Source organism: Macadamia integrifolia, chromosome 2, assembly GCF_013358625.1.
Source record: "Macadamia integrifolia cultivar HAES 741 chromosome 2, SCU_Mint_v3, whole genome shotgun sequence".
Classification (NCBI taxonomy): domain Eukaryota; kingdom Viridiplantae; phylum Streptophyta; class Magnoliopsida; order Proteales; family Proteaceae; genus Macadamia; species Macadamia integrifolia.
The window spans coordinates 1,207,040-1,221,684 of record NC_056558.1 but is presented as its reverse complement, the minus strand read 5'-3'; positions in this window follow the sequence as shown (position 1 = coordinate 1,221,684).

Here is a 14,645-nt window from a genome sequence, read left to right as displayed (position 1 = left end):
CCGACATGAAACGAAGCAATGTTAGTAACAACCAACCACTTCTGATAGACCTAGGGGTTCAACCACCACGTTGGCCTCCAACTCAACCTTGTGTCTCCTTTTCAGCTCGCCAACCCTAGCTACGAGCTCCTCCTCCTTGCGAGCGCCCTGAGTCTCAGCCAACTCATCTTAGAGAGCATTATTCTCCTTCATCAAGTTGCTGTTGGCATTAAGTTGCTTACCAACCTCCTGTTCCAGCTCTCCAGTTATCAACCCAACATCATTGGCATGGACCTCCTTAGATCGGCCTATTTTCTTCTCAACCTCTAGTTGGCCTGTGATCTTGTGCGGCTCCCCATGAAGGCGCTTTAACTCCTTCGCCTTTGAACAAGCGACAACTATGTCCTCGAACTGTTGAGCAGCCTTGGCTGAGAAAGTGAAGCAACGTATTTCGTATCGAATTAAATGCTTTAGCAGATCGACTCGAATTGCTAGAGCGGGGGGCTGGTGATGAGGCAAAATATGTCCCCTTCCTCAGCACGACTGAAGCGTGTATGCAAACCTGAACAGGACTAACCTACTACCTCGGCCTCCATCAGGCCGTGCTACCTCCTCGGCCTCCCACCTCGGCCTCCAGCATGTTGTGCTGCCACCTCGGCCTCCATCATGCCGTGCTACCACCTCGACCACCATCAGGCTGTGCTACCACCTCGACCTCCAGCATACCGTGCTGCCTCCTCGGCCTCCATCAGGCCGTGCTACTACCTTAGCCTCCATTATGCCGTGCTACCACCTCGGCCTCCATTATGCCGTGCTGCCACCTCGGCCTCCATCAGGCCATGCTGCCACCTCAGCCTCCATCAGGCCGTGCTACCACCTCGGCCTCCAGCATACCGTGTTGCCACCTCAGACTCCAGTATGCCGTGCTACCACCTCGGCCTCTATCATGCCATGCTGCCACCTCGGCCTCCATCAGACTGTGCTACCACCTCGGCCTCCATCAGGCTATGCTCCCACCTCGGCCTCCATCAGTCCGTGCTGACACCTCGACCTCCATCAGGCTATGCTGCCACCTCGGCCTCCATCATGCCGTGCTGCCACCTCGGCCTCCATAGGCCATGCTGCCACCTCGGCCAGACGTCAATAATAAGGTTTCCATAAATGTGTTTTCGTCCACCCCTATATTCAAGGAACGTAATTTCTATTTTGAAGGACAGGACTCTACCCACTGCACATCATCATAGACGTCACATGATTGGCATTTCCGAGATAAGAGTGGAATATTCCCAAAATCATAGAGCCACTCCCCTTGAGGACTCCACGCCTAAACAGGACTCTTCACAATCGTCTCCCACTCTCCCTCTATCAGTAGCTTATAAATACCAAGGTAAGCCTCCATCATAGGGGATCAATCACTCACTTCTCTTATTGGAAAAGCTCTCTTGAGCATCTACTATGGAAAGATCTGACTTAGGTATCGGAGAGTCTCCCGTTGGGTCAGCCTGGCTCTCCCCTGTCATCTCTTCTGTGTAGGTCGGCCAAAGCACCAGGAACTGCAAGGAAGATCGTCTGGTCAATTTTTGCCGCATCAGGTAGTATTCCAATGAGTAGGATGACTTCTTTCATGGTTTTATCACTTTGAGACCATCCTAGATCTTCACAATAGTAACATGCAAAGAGAAAAGGCTACTTGCTAGCCTTGGAATCTGCCTTCTCAAGGATAAAGAGGTTTTCAAGGGGACCTGCTTAGTTGACTTGTCAATTTCTGCCATGTGAAATGATGATTTGGTCTTTAATCACATTCTCATCAATTCATTCTCAAAATCAATCACTTAATGGCTTAGCTGTGAGTTCAGCCACTAAAATTTCTAAATTTCTAAATTTCTAATTAGAAAATGGCAATTAAAGTTTTTTGTGAATCGTGTGGTATAACTAGTAGAGGGTGTAGTGAAAAGACGTATAGATCTTATGGCCTTGCAAAATAAGATGCCATGTGCCAGCACCTTCAGTTCCATCCTAAAAATAAAAGGGTTGCCAAAAGGGGAAAAGTATCTTTAAATCAAGATAAGTGAAAAATTGATTTTTTTTTTTTTTTTTTTGTGAAAGTGAAAAACTGATGTTTATTCAAGATAATGTTCTAATCTATTATGAGTTTCTTCATGCGTTCATAATAAAAGGAAAAGCAAGTATGGTTTATATTTATCAAATTGGATATGAACAAGGCTTATGATCATCTTAAGTAACAGAAAGGTCTTTCTCACTTATGCTTTTGATTATATTTTGGTTGAATGACTACTGTGTGGAGTTTGTCAGACTCGTAGTTCTTCTTAATGGCTCTCCCATTCTCTTCTGTTCCTCTTCTAGAGGCCTTTGCTATAGTGACCCTCTTTCTTCTGTTAAACGGGTATTTAGGGTTATTTCGATGTAGCTTTCCTTACAACGGACTGGTTGTCATACATGTCATCTCTATACGAACCATGATGATCGATGGTTTGCAAAAATTTTGCCAGGCAAAGTTCCACCCTTTAGATCTAAAGATAGTAATGGAGATCCTTAGAGATACACATTCTCAATTGGGAGAGGCAGAATAGAATAGGGGGACTAATATAGAGCTCTTGAGACTCAGTCAAAAGCTTGTTTTGCTGTGGCTAAATCTCTTATTTAGAGAGATCTGGCCAGCTAGGGTTCCTAATCCTAGTGAGTCTATACTTGCCCCACGCGGGCGACCCACGAATGAACCGTGTTAAGACTAATTCGACCCAGTTTGATTAAGATCTCACACTTGCCCACACAAGGCAGACATACTCAATTAAATCCACCACTTCCAAGGGTTTAGATAAGGGAAAGAGGAAAGCATCAAGTTCAATGGATGAAACTATATGGTTTGCCTCTCCTTTTGCAAGGGATAGTTGGGAGTTGTTTAATTCAAGGAATTGAACAAGGTAGGCATATCAACTATGAATCCTTGATTACTTATGGCATAAAAGAATTATTTACTCTATTGGGATGGAAAAGCATGCTAAGCTTAGGGTTCAAATGCTACCCACACTTAGTTAGGATGTTTTGCTGCAAGATTTTCCATATCTGGAGTGAATGAGTCCTTCAAAATCAAAACTCTTTTGAAAGGTGTTCCAATAGATCCCACCATTGAGTCTCTAGGAGAAACCCTTGACATCTCTAGTGAGGGAACTCTTAAGTTCTACACTCCCAAAGACCTTGAAGAGTTCATGGATGAGGATATGGTCTGCACCAACATTATGAAAAATTATAAGGGCACCCATAAAATCAAGGGCCATCTAATCGACTAACCTAGACAGGATTGTTTATCTCATTGTCCAATACAATATTCTTCCCAAAGGAGGACATAGAGACAAATTGGCTCCCTTCTATGCTTTTGTCATATTTGTTTAGTTGAAATGTTGTTACACCTATGCCCTAATCCGGTCTAATTTGAACTGTTGTGATAGGCCTTGGATTGGAGATCAGAATTACGATCGGGATTTGGCTCGAGGCTATGCATTACCGAAGGGCTAGAGATGACCCCACATGTTCATGCATTGCATGCCTATCTAACTACGGTGGATTCATATCTCCCGATCCTAGACGGTAAGTGACCCAACTCCCCACACTTGAACTCCAATACACATAAAAAAAAATTACCGAATAGCCTTGAGCATGTCTAAGGGCAACCACCTATGCAAGACCAGCAATGGGATAGCAAGTTGTCTTGACCACCAGAAACAAGCCACTGGAAGTAGCCTGGGCCTGGATCCAGTGCCTGCTTTAGGTGGATTGACAGGCTGCTGTCCGGATTCCGATGCCCGTGGTTCCCACCACTCGCATCATAAATGGTTCTGGATGATCCCAAATCATCTTCCACACCTTCCTTGTGGCATGAGCACTTTACAGACCTAAATAGTCGGGTCCTCGTGCCCCAAAATTCATTTAACCCAATTGGTCCAAAAGGGATCCAACCCAAACAGACCCTACAATCCATTTAAGTTATAAGTTGGAAAATGAGGATTCATTTCCTCATTTCCCTTGTGCTTAACATAGGAGAGAAGAGAAAAGAGGAGAGGAAGGAAAAAGAAGAGGAAGAAGGAGAAGGTTGGAGGCCTACCTTGGTGCCGGCTGCCGCTTTGTTACTGAAATTGTTGTTGGAGGTAAGTATAACCTCCCATACCACTCTCTCTCTTCATTTTGACCTAGCCAAAGCTAGGTATTGGTGGAATCTTAGTGTACAAATCATGTTAAGGTCGTATAAATCATGTTCTACCCTCCTGGTGTTGTTGTCGAGCTTGAACCAAGCCCGGTGTGCTCCGACAATATGTATTGCCAAAAGACCAACTAGGGTTTCGATCGTTCGATCAATGTATCTCCCAAATGGCTTAGTGGAATTAGGATTTTCTTGACTTCAAATGATGCTAGGAACATCCCCTACAAACTCCACGGAACAAATCCCGACGATTGGGCCCTAGCTGAAAAGCCCCAAAATGGGTGGACTGCCCTGAACCACCACTGGATCCACTGGGTTTGTTTCCAGTGGAATATTTCTGGTGGACATATGAGCCTTATGTGCTCTCTGTCTTCTCCACCAGAAACAGGACTGATATTTCTGGTGGAAAGGCACTATTTCTGGTGGGTGTTTCTGGTAACATTACTGTCACTGATGGATTTTGTCTGTACCCGTTGGGGGTGATCCATGTGGGTCCCTCCCTTTATTTCTGACACATACTGAAGTATGATTATCCTTGTGTCTAGGACAGTGATGCGCATGAACCCTGAAGCCAAAATTGATTTGATCGATCGATGGCTGTACTTGAACCCAAACACACTCAATCGTAAACCTGATGAGGGATGGACTTTGTTTATTTTTGGAATGTTTATTATTATTAATTTGATCACATGCTTAGAATTATATGTTTAATTGTAATTGCTCAAATATGATGATGATATGTTACATTTATCATTTTACGATCATGATATGAATTGTATGGAGATGTATGACGGGATCCAGTGTGGGGAGGTGGTATCGGTACCGTGATCGTAGTGTTTGGTTGTGTGTGTGAGACATAATTCGATGTGACCGAGGTGGTACTGGTGCCATATTTTTATATGTATGTTGTATTCATGCATTGATTATGTGCATTAGAGTTAGTTGTAGTCACGGGTTACACTTTGCGGCTAAGGTCTAGCTGGTATCGTGTACCTCGGGATTGCATTTGAAAATAGATGCGCTTCATGGCTGATGATTGGTATTGGTGTTGCGTAGTCCATACTCAACTGTGAAATGTATGCTAGATTAGGTAAATGGTCTCGGGTTTTACTTTGTGACCAAGGTCTCGTTGGTATCATGTACCTGGGATTGTATTTGGAGATGGATTACACTTTGTGGCCGAGGTCCTTCCGATATCGTGTAATTTATACTAACTGTATCAATATGAAGGCATGTAGAATATATGTGGTTAGGTATCACTCCTTATGCTACGAACCCTTGCCAACAGGGGTTGAGGTGTTGGATAACCCATTGTGGTATGTTCGATAAGCCTTTCCTGAATGCCACACCCGCGGTACGATGCGATTGTTATCGGAGGTGGGAACCTATCCCACGTGGTTGATGATGTACCGGTGTCGTGACTGCCTGGAGGGGATTATTAGGGGTTTGCTGGGTGACCCAAGGATGCAAAAGGGGATTGGTAGGATTTTATTCACAGCTAGGGTTTGCATCCTTGCATAGTCAACGACGGTTCCGAGATGAAGGATATAGCCTAATGCGTCGTAGTAGCATTTATCAAACTTAGTTTGTGTTGTTAGGTGGATAATAAATACATGATCTGCATCACGAGCATCATGGACTATGTGTTTAATTTTCACTATCATGCATCGTAAATTATTATTGCGAATGTCTTATTGGATGGGCTTGCACCCCACCCCTCACTGAGTGAGTTGGAAAGCTCACCCCACGTATACACTTTTTAGATGATGATGCAGGTACGATCATGCTTGTGGCTAGTGACTCTTTTTCCTTCGGACTCGAGTACGGAGTGAGTGACTGGTGGATGTCAGACGCAGTGGAGCATGACCCAGATTGTGCTTGTGACTTTTGTGCATACATAGTGCCATGAGGTGTTCGGCGTATTTTTGATTATGTTGATATAGGTATGTGAATATTATGTTTTAAACTTGATATGTGTAAGTCTTAAAGGATTATAAGCAGAATAACTTGGTTACTGATATTATGTTTATCATTATACGTTTCTCTATTTTATTTATGATTCTACTACTATACTCTGATTCCGTTGCTTATGTTGGTTTGTGATGTGAGATTGTGAAAATGTTAAGGTACTTCTATCAGAGATCTTGGTAGGTTTGTAAGACAGGTACATGTCTTGCTCACACCGCCGGTATTCCTAATGGTAAGTTGGGTCTACTGGAAATGGGGTGTGATAGCTATGGTATCAAACCGCGATGCTCTGCCTTAACTCACACTCTCAGCCAAACCATAACTTGGGGAAATTAAGATTTAGTAAAAATATCACGACAACAATAATAGAAATTTCACAATTAGGAGACAAGCATAGGTGTTAAAGGTGTTTCATTATAATAGAGAATTTGAATACACAACTTACACTTTTCATAAGAAAATAAAGTACTAAAAGAAAAAAATCTTAACTGGTATAAGTCTAAGAAATTAAATAACTGAAGTAAATGACATAATGTAAAAGTTCAACTAAACCTAAAACATCAAACTCAAATAAAATATGAAAAGGAAAATCCTAAAAGCTACAGTGGCAATCATGCCACTACTCTTGTTGCTCTTGCCACTGCTGTTGCTGGTTTTGTCCCTGGCCCCTGAGCCTGGTTCGGACCATGCGTTCCTGGAGGAGGCACCAGAATACTAAGATGGAAGACCATCGCCTGCATCTATGCCTCTAGGGAGGCCACTCTATTGTCCATAAGATAATAATTCTTATCTATGCTGTTGAGGAGGCCATCTATACTCCTCATCAGAGATGTGGTGGTGTCTAGGAGGGCCATCACATCGTTGAGACCATAAGGTCTTGCACCCCTAGTGCCCGAGAAGTAGAAGCAGCTATAGAACCCATAGTCTGGGAATCAGGTGGTGGAGCCCTACCAACCCCAACAGCTTCTCCTCCTGCACCACCCATACCTCCATCAACATCATCGGCATTGTTGTTGACATTACCAGCACTGCCACCCTCTACTTCCATAGGCTGCTAACCCTCTCAAAAATAGATGTCACCTCCTGTGGATCTATGGTCATCTTCCTTAGAGAATCTTGGTTGAAGTCTGTGACCTCTTCACCCAAGTGTGCCTCTCCCTCCAAGTCCACACAAAAGGGCGAAAGATGTCCATGAGTATTCTTCCATAGCACAGGCTTTCCGCTAGGTAATCCACTCCTTCAGACCGAAGCACTATGTTCCATATAAGGAGGTAAGGAAGACGTATCTGTACCCCTATGTACACGTAGTAGGTCAATCGGCTTGTAGTGCGGATACCTCATTATAGTGTCCATAAGTGGAGAGGACATTCAGCTAAATCGTACGATAGATGATCTTTGGTGTAGCAAAATAGTTGACTAAACGGTTCCATCCTTTGGCCTCCTTAGTCAGCATGTCATTTATCTCCTGCAAGGTATCAGGACTCTGGAATTCATATACTGAAGTCTGAGGCAGGCAGTACACCAGGTCACCAGCATTGCTGACCATCAAAATATTAGCCAATTTCCCCATGTCAAAGGAGATCTCCACCCCCTTCACATAGGAGGTGATCCGCATCTCTTTGGTACCCCTGTTCACGCATTGCAAGTTGGAGTAGAACAACCTAACCAATGTGGTGTAGTAGCACTTGTTGGGTTTTAAGATGCAGTACCACCCAACCTCGTCAAACCGTTGATGGAGATGGAATGCATGAAAGTCATTGGTCCTCACATAGACTCTTGGGTCTACATTGCGGTGCTTGAAGAGTTCCCAACGCTCTCACTCAGCCACAGAGCAAAACAAGATTGGGTTAAACTGAGCAGCGACGTCTTGCTCCTCTTGTTCAACGGCACATTGGGTACATACACGATGTCCAAACATCATTGCAATATGGTTCCTAAGGATTTAGGATGAAAAACCAGATTAAATGGCTGAATATAAAGCTCACAGAGAAAAACATCACAAAACTAGGTTACAGAGAGAAGGAACATACCTTTGGTGCTAATGCGGTGCCAATTGATCATGAAATAGTGAGAGAAAGGTAGGGAATGGGTTGCAAAGTCCTCCTTGGCCATTTCCACAAGTTAAAATAGGGTTTTGTACAATGAAACCCAAACCCAAGCCTATTTATAGTTGTTTTGGTGCCACCGAAAATTGCCCACCGGAAGCTCTGGGCATGCTTCCAGTGCCTGTTTCTGATTAAGTGAAAGTTTCAATTTTTGCTCTCTGTTTTGCCCATCGAAAATAACATTGATATTTTTGGTGGGTTAAACCATATTTCCGATATGAAGCCTCCCTGTTTTCGGTGGACTATTTTGGAAAATAATTTTTTTTTATTTTTCAAATCTAAAATTTTATTTTTGTTACTTTAATGATGTGCCCCTTTGGGATACGTACGCGATCGGATCCTAGTATGTGTGGACCCCACTTATGCATGCTCTAACCCTAATTTTGATTATTGTATACGTGTGGGACTCACTATGCATGCATGTGTTCCAATTACATGCAACCTTGTATATACATGTGCACTAATCGGATTCCTCCATAGGAGTTATGTCATGCTGGAACACCTGATCCTGATCCCAATCACACCCGTCGGCTCCCTCTTCCCCTACACAGAATCGAGGTAGACCCCGCAATGCACCTCCATCTCCACTTGTACTTACAACCCAGGATGTGGCATCTATCATGAATAACATGATGCGGGGAGTTGAAGAAAGGTAAAACCAATTTATGGTCGGGATTGATGATAGGATCTAAGCGGTAATGGAAGCCTATAATGCACCTCCCACACCTCCTACTCCACTGGCACCCGTTCCAATACTCGTTGGATCGACTACCCTTCAAACATTTGGTAGGGCACAAGTGTATGGGCAGGTGCAAGACCCAATGTCGGATCAAGCCCAAGCACATGTAAAGGGCTAGACGGACTTGATGAAAATGATGGAGAAGTTTCAATGGCTTAGGCCCCCATGTTCTCAATTTGTATCCATCAAGATGGATTGGTGGAATGGAGAAGGTTTTTAGACTGATGGGCTGCACTAATGAGTAGAAAATTTTATGTGCGGGCTATCAGTTACAGAATGAAGCGGATGATTGGTGGAGTGCCACCGAGCCTATTTTGAGGGCTAGTAACCCGAACCCCACTTGGGCAGACTTCAAAGGGGCCTTCTTTGAGAACTATTTTTTAGAAAGCTTTCGGGATAGGAGAGAGAGTGAGTTCTCTCAGTTGGTTCAAGGTTCCCGATTTGTGCTCGAGTATCAACAACGGTTCGAGGAGCTATTCAATTTTGCTTCTGAGCATCTCAGAGGTGATAGAGTTAAAGAGAAAAATTTTGAGAAAGGGTTGAGGTTAGGTATTGGGTTAACCATTGTGGGGTTGAAACTGTAGACCTATGCTGAGATGGTCCAAGTGGCCAAATCTATTGAAGATCGACATAGAGATAATTTCACGACCCAGCAAGGGACTGGAAAGAGGCCAATGGGATCTACTGATTCTAGGGGAGGCAACAAACCTTTCTGAGTGCCCTATATAAACCTAAATTTAGTACAATTTAGGAGGCTTGATGCTAGTAGACTTCCCAGCCCTCCCAATCTAGTGTTGTATCTCAGTCTTTGGGATTGAGCCCAAGATGCTTTCACTGTGATCAGCCGGGTCACATGGCGAGGACATGCCCCCACCGAAGGCCAGGTGATGCACCCTACACGATGCCACCTAGGCCCCAATAGACATATTCAGCCCCTAGACCAGTGCAGCCCCTACAGGACCAAAGACCATAGGGCAGAGTGTTTGCTATGACTCCAGAAGATGCCGAGGCTGCACCCGGTGTAGTGATAGGTACATTATTGATATCATTATTGCTTGCACATGTGTTATTTGACTTAGGAGCCTCGCATTCATTCGTGTCATCAAAATTTGTGAAGAAGAGGAGCATTCCACCCAAGGGATTGACTTAATGTTTGGCTGTGAGCACCCCTATAGGAAGTGTAGTGGGTTTGAACTATGTTTATGAGCCTTGTTCAGTGACCATAGGTGAACATAAGTTGAATGCTCACTCGATCGAGTTGGATATCACCGACTTCATCATGATCTTAGGAATGGACTGGTTGTCCGCATATAGGGCCAATGTGCTATGTGTAGAGAAAACTATCATTTTTAGACCTCGTGATGATGATGAGTTTGTGTTCCAAGGGGATAAGCCCAAGAAACCCAAGAAGGTTATCATATCCGTGCTCCAGATGAAGAAGCTACTGGATAAGGGATGTCAAGGCTACTTAGCATCTGTGATGGATATTAAGATAGAGATTAGTCCATTGAACGAGCTTGATGTGGTGAGGGAATTTTTTGATGTATTCTTGGATGACTTGACAGGTTTTCCCCCAGACCGAGAGATAGAGTTTGCTATAGACCTACTCCTCGGCTTGGCACTAGGGTTAAAGGCCCCTTACCGCATGGCCCCCACAGAGTTGAAGAAATTGTAAGTGCAACTTCAAGACCTTCTGGAGAAGGGATTCATTAGACCTAGTGTGTCTCCATGGGGAGCACCGGTATTGTTCGTCATGAAGAAAGACGGAAGTATGAGATTGTGTATCAATTACAGGGAGCTTAATAAGCTAACCATCAAGAACCGGTATCCTTTACCAAGGATAGATGATTTATTTAACCAGTTGTAGGGTGCCAAGGTGTTCTCCAAGATTGACCTTAGATCTAGCTACCACCAGCTCAGGATCAAGGATAGTGATGTCACTAAGACAGCCTTCAGATCAAGGTATGGACATTATGAATTCTTGGTAATGTCATTTGGGTTAAACAATACACCTGCGGTATTTATGCATTTGATGAACCGGGTATTCCAGGATGTCCTAGATAAGTTTGTGATAGTATTCATTGATGACATTTTGGTCTACTCCAAGAGTTCAGAGGAGCATGCCATTCACCTGAGGTTAGTATTGCAACGGCTGAGGGAGAAGCAACTCTATGCCAAATTCAACAAGTGTGTCTTTTGGCTATCACAGGTGGCATTCCTAGGCCACATTGTTTCAGACAAAGGTATAGAGGTTGACCCAGGCAACGTGAAAGCAGTTCTATAATGGGAGACTCCTAAGAGTGTAGCAGATATATATAGTTTTTTAGGATTGGCAGGATACTACAGGAGGTTTATTGAGAACTTCTCTCGTATTGCTACTCCGATGACCCAACTCACATGAAAGGGTGTAAAATTTGAGTGGTTTGAGACTTGTGAGAAGAGCTTCAAGGAGCTAAGGCAAAGGTTGGTATTAGCTCCAGTTTTGACTATTCCGACCAGTACATGTGGTATGGTTGTTTATAGTGATGCCTCCAAGCTGGGATTGGGTTGTGTATTGATGCAGTACGGGAAAGTCATTGCTTATGCATCCCATTAGTAGAAGGACTATGAGAAGAACTACCCCACCAATGATTTGGAGTTGGCAACTATGATTTTTGCACTGAAAATCTGGAGACACTACCTGTATTTTGAGAAGAGTGAGATCTTCAGTGACCATAAGAGCCTCAAGTACTTCTTCACCCAAAAAGAGCTTAACATGAGATAGAGGCGTTGATTAGAGCTAATGAAGGACTATGATTGTACTGTCAACTATCATCCAGGAAAGGCCAATGTGGTAGCCGATGCACTTAATCGAAAATCCCAGTCACTGACTCTTGCATCACTGACCACTAATGAGTATCTCTTAGAGGAGGCCAGGAAACTAGACTTAGAACTATTAGTAGAGGGTGTCACCTTGTCACTATCGGCATTGGTGGTACAACTTAGTCTGGTGGATAGGATCACTGCAACTTAAGTTACTGAACCCGAACACACTCGATCGGTGGCCGTACTTGAACCCGAACACACTCGATTGTAAACCAGGTGAGGGATGGACTGTGTTTATTTTTGAAATGTTTATTATTGTTAATTTTCTCATATGCTTAGAATTATATGTTTAATTGTAATTGCTCAAATACGATGATGATATGTTACATTTGTCATTTTACGATTATGATATGAACTGTATGGAGATGTATGATGGGATCCAGTGTGGTTGACGTGGTACTGGTACCGTGATCACCATGTGTTTGGTTGTGTGTGTGTGAGACGAAATCCAGTGTGACTGAGGTGGTACCAGTGTCGTGATTGCCATATGTATATTGCATTCATGCATTGATTATGTGCATTAGAGTTAGTTGAAGTCATAGGTTACACTTTGTGGCTAAGGTCTAGCTGGTATTGTGTACCTCGGGATTGCATTTGAAAATGGATACGCTTCATGACTGATGATTGGTATCGGTGTTGCGTAGTCCATACTCAACTGTGATATGTATGCTAGATTAGGTAAATGGTCTCGGGTTTTACTTTGTCACCAAGGTCTCGTTGGTATCATGTACCTGGGATTGTATTTGGAGATGGATTACACTTTGTGGCCGAGGTCCTTCCGGTATTGTGTAATTTATACTAACTGTATCAATATGTAGGCATATAGAATATATGTGGTTAGGTATCACTCCCTATACTACGAACCCTTGCCAATAGGGGTTGAGGTATTGGATAACCCATTGTGGTATGTTCGATGTGCCTTTTTGGAATGTCACACCCACGGTATGATGCGATTGTTGCCGGAGGTGGGAACCTATCTGACATGGCCGATGATGTATTGGTGTTGTTACTGCTAGGAGGGGGTTATCAGGGATTTGTTAGATGACCCATGGATGCATACGGGGACCAGCAGGCTTCTATTCACAGCTAGGGTTTGTATCCTTGTGTAGTCAATGGTGGTTCCAAGACGAAGGATACAACCTAATACGCCGTAGTAGCATTTACTAGACTAAGTTTGTGTTGTTAGGTGGATTATAAATAAATGATCTGCATCACGAGCATCATGGACTATGTGTTCAATTTTTTCTATCATGCATCATAAATTATTATTGCGAATGTCTTATTAGATGTGCTTGCACCCCACCCCTCACTGAGCAAGTTGGAAAGCTCACCCCACTTATACACACTTTTTAGATGATGATGCAGGTACGATCATGCTTGTGGCTAGTGACTCTTTTTCCTCCGGACCTGAGTACAAAGTGAGTGACTGGTGGATGCCGAAAGCGGTGGAGCATGGCCCAGACTGTGCTTGTGACTTTTATGCATACGCAGCGCCATGAGAAGTTTGATATATTTTTTATTATATTGATACAGGTCTGTGAATATTATGTATTAAACTTGATATATGTAAGTCTTGAAGGATTGTAAGCAGAATAACTTGGTTAATGATATTATGTTTATCATTAGACGTTTCCCCATTTTATTTATGATTCTGCTACTATACTCTAATTCCGTTGCTTATGTTGATTTGTGATGTGAGATTGTGAAAATATTAAGGTATTGCTATTAGAGATCTTGGTAGATTTGTAAGACAGGTACATGTCTTACTCACACTGTCAATATTCTTATTGGTAAGTTGGGTCTATTAGAAATGGCGTGTGACAAATGTTCCCGTCAAATTCCTTATGTGCTCATGATGAATATGATCATTGTGGGAGACAAGCTTCAAAGGGGAAATTTTCCCTATGGAGATTTATTGGTCACATCTTGCACCACTTTGGTGTTGGCATTGAAGGAGAAATAGCTCAGCCTCTTCCTTCAAACATTGACATTCAACCATCAAGATGATGAGTCTCATTCCGAAATCGGCCACTCAATATCAATGTGAGTGTCAAGAGAGAGAAGAATAGCTATTGCAATAGAGGGACACTAGAGAAGGAAGTCGAACTTTTAGGACTTATGTGATTGTCAATGAACTGCAAGCTCAGTTTGACCAACTCGAAACACGGTTGTATGCTCGATTGGACCTACCTGAAGGATGTCAAGCTGCAATTGAAAAGAAGCAGGACCACATGCATCATTGAACTACTCGAGGAATCTGATGAATAGGCTGCCTTTCTAGCTTTTATAAGTGGTCCAAAGTAGTGAAGACTTATGTTTTGTTAAGTAATACGATCTTCTGTTTTTATTTTGACTTTTATTATAGGTTATGACTTTGTGTGAGAATGATCAATTGAACACTATTTTGATATGATATGGATGTATGTTGAACTTTCTTTTATCCCTAGCATTTGAGCTTACTCTCTACCTACTTTACCCCTTCTTTTTTATGTTGACAAAGGGGGAGAAAGGTTATCATTTGCTCATCATTTTTATATGTTTTATTGCCTTGACGCTACTTACCTTATTGCATATCTTATCATGTTGCTTGACATTTCATTATCATTGGTATTATATGTATGATTTTCTCACCATGCTTCACATTTGTTTGTCATCATAAAAAATGGGAAATTTTTGGGAATATGCCCACCCTCCTAATCTACCTAAAGTGGCTTTGATGATAACAAGCAAATGGACTACATTTAACAAGTTACTTTTAAGTAATGTTTAGCAT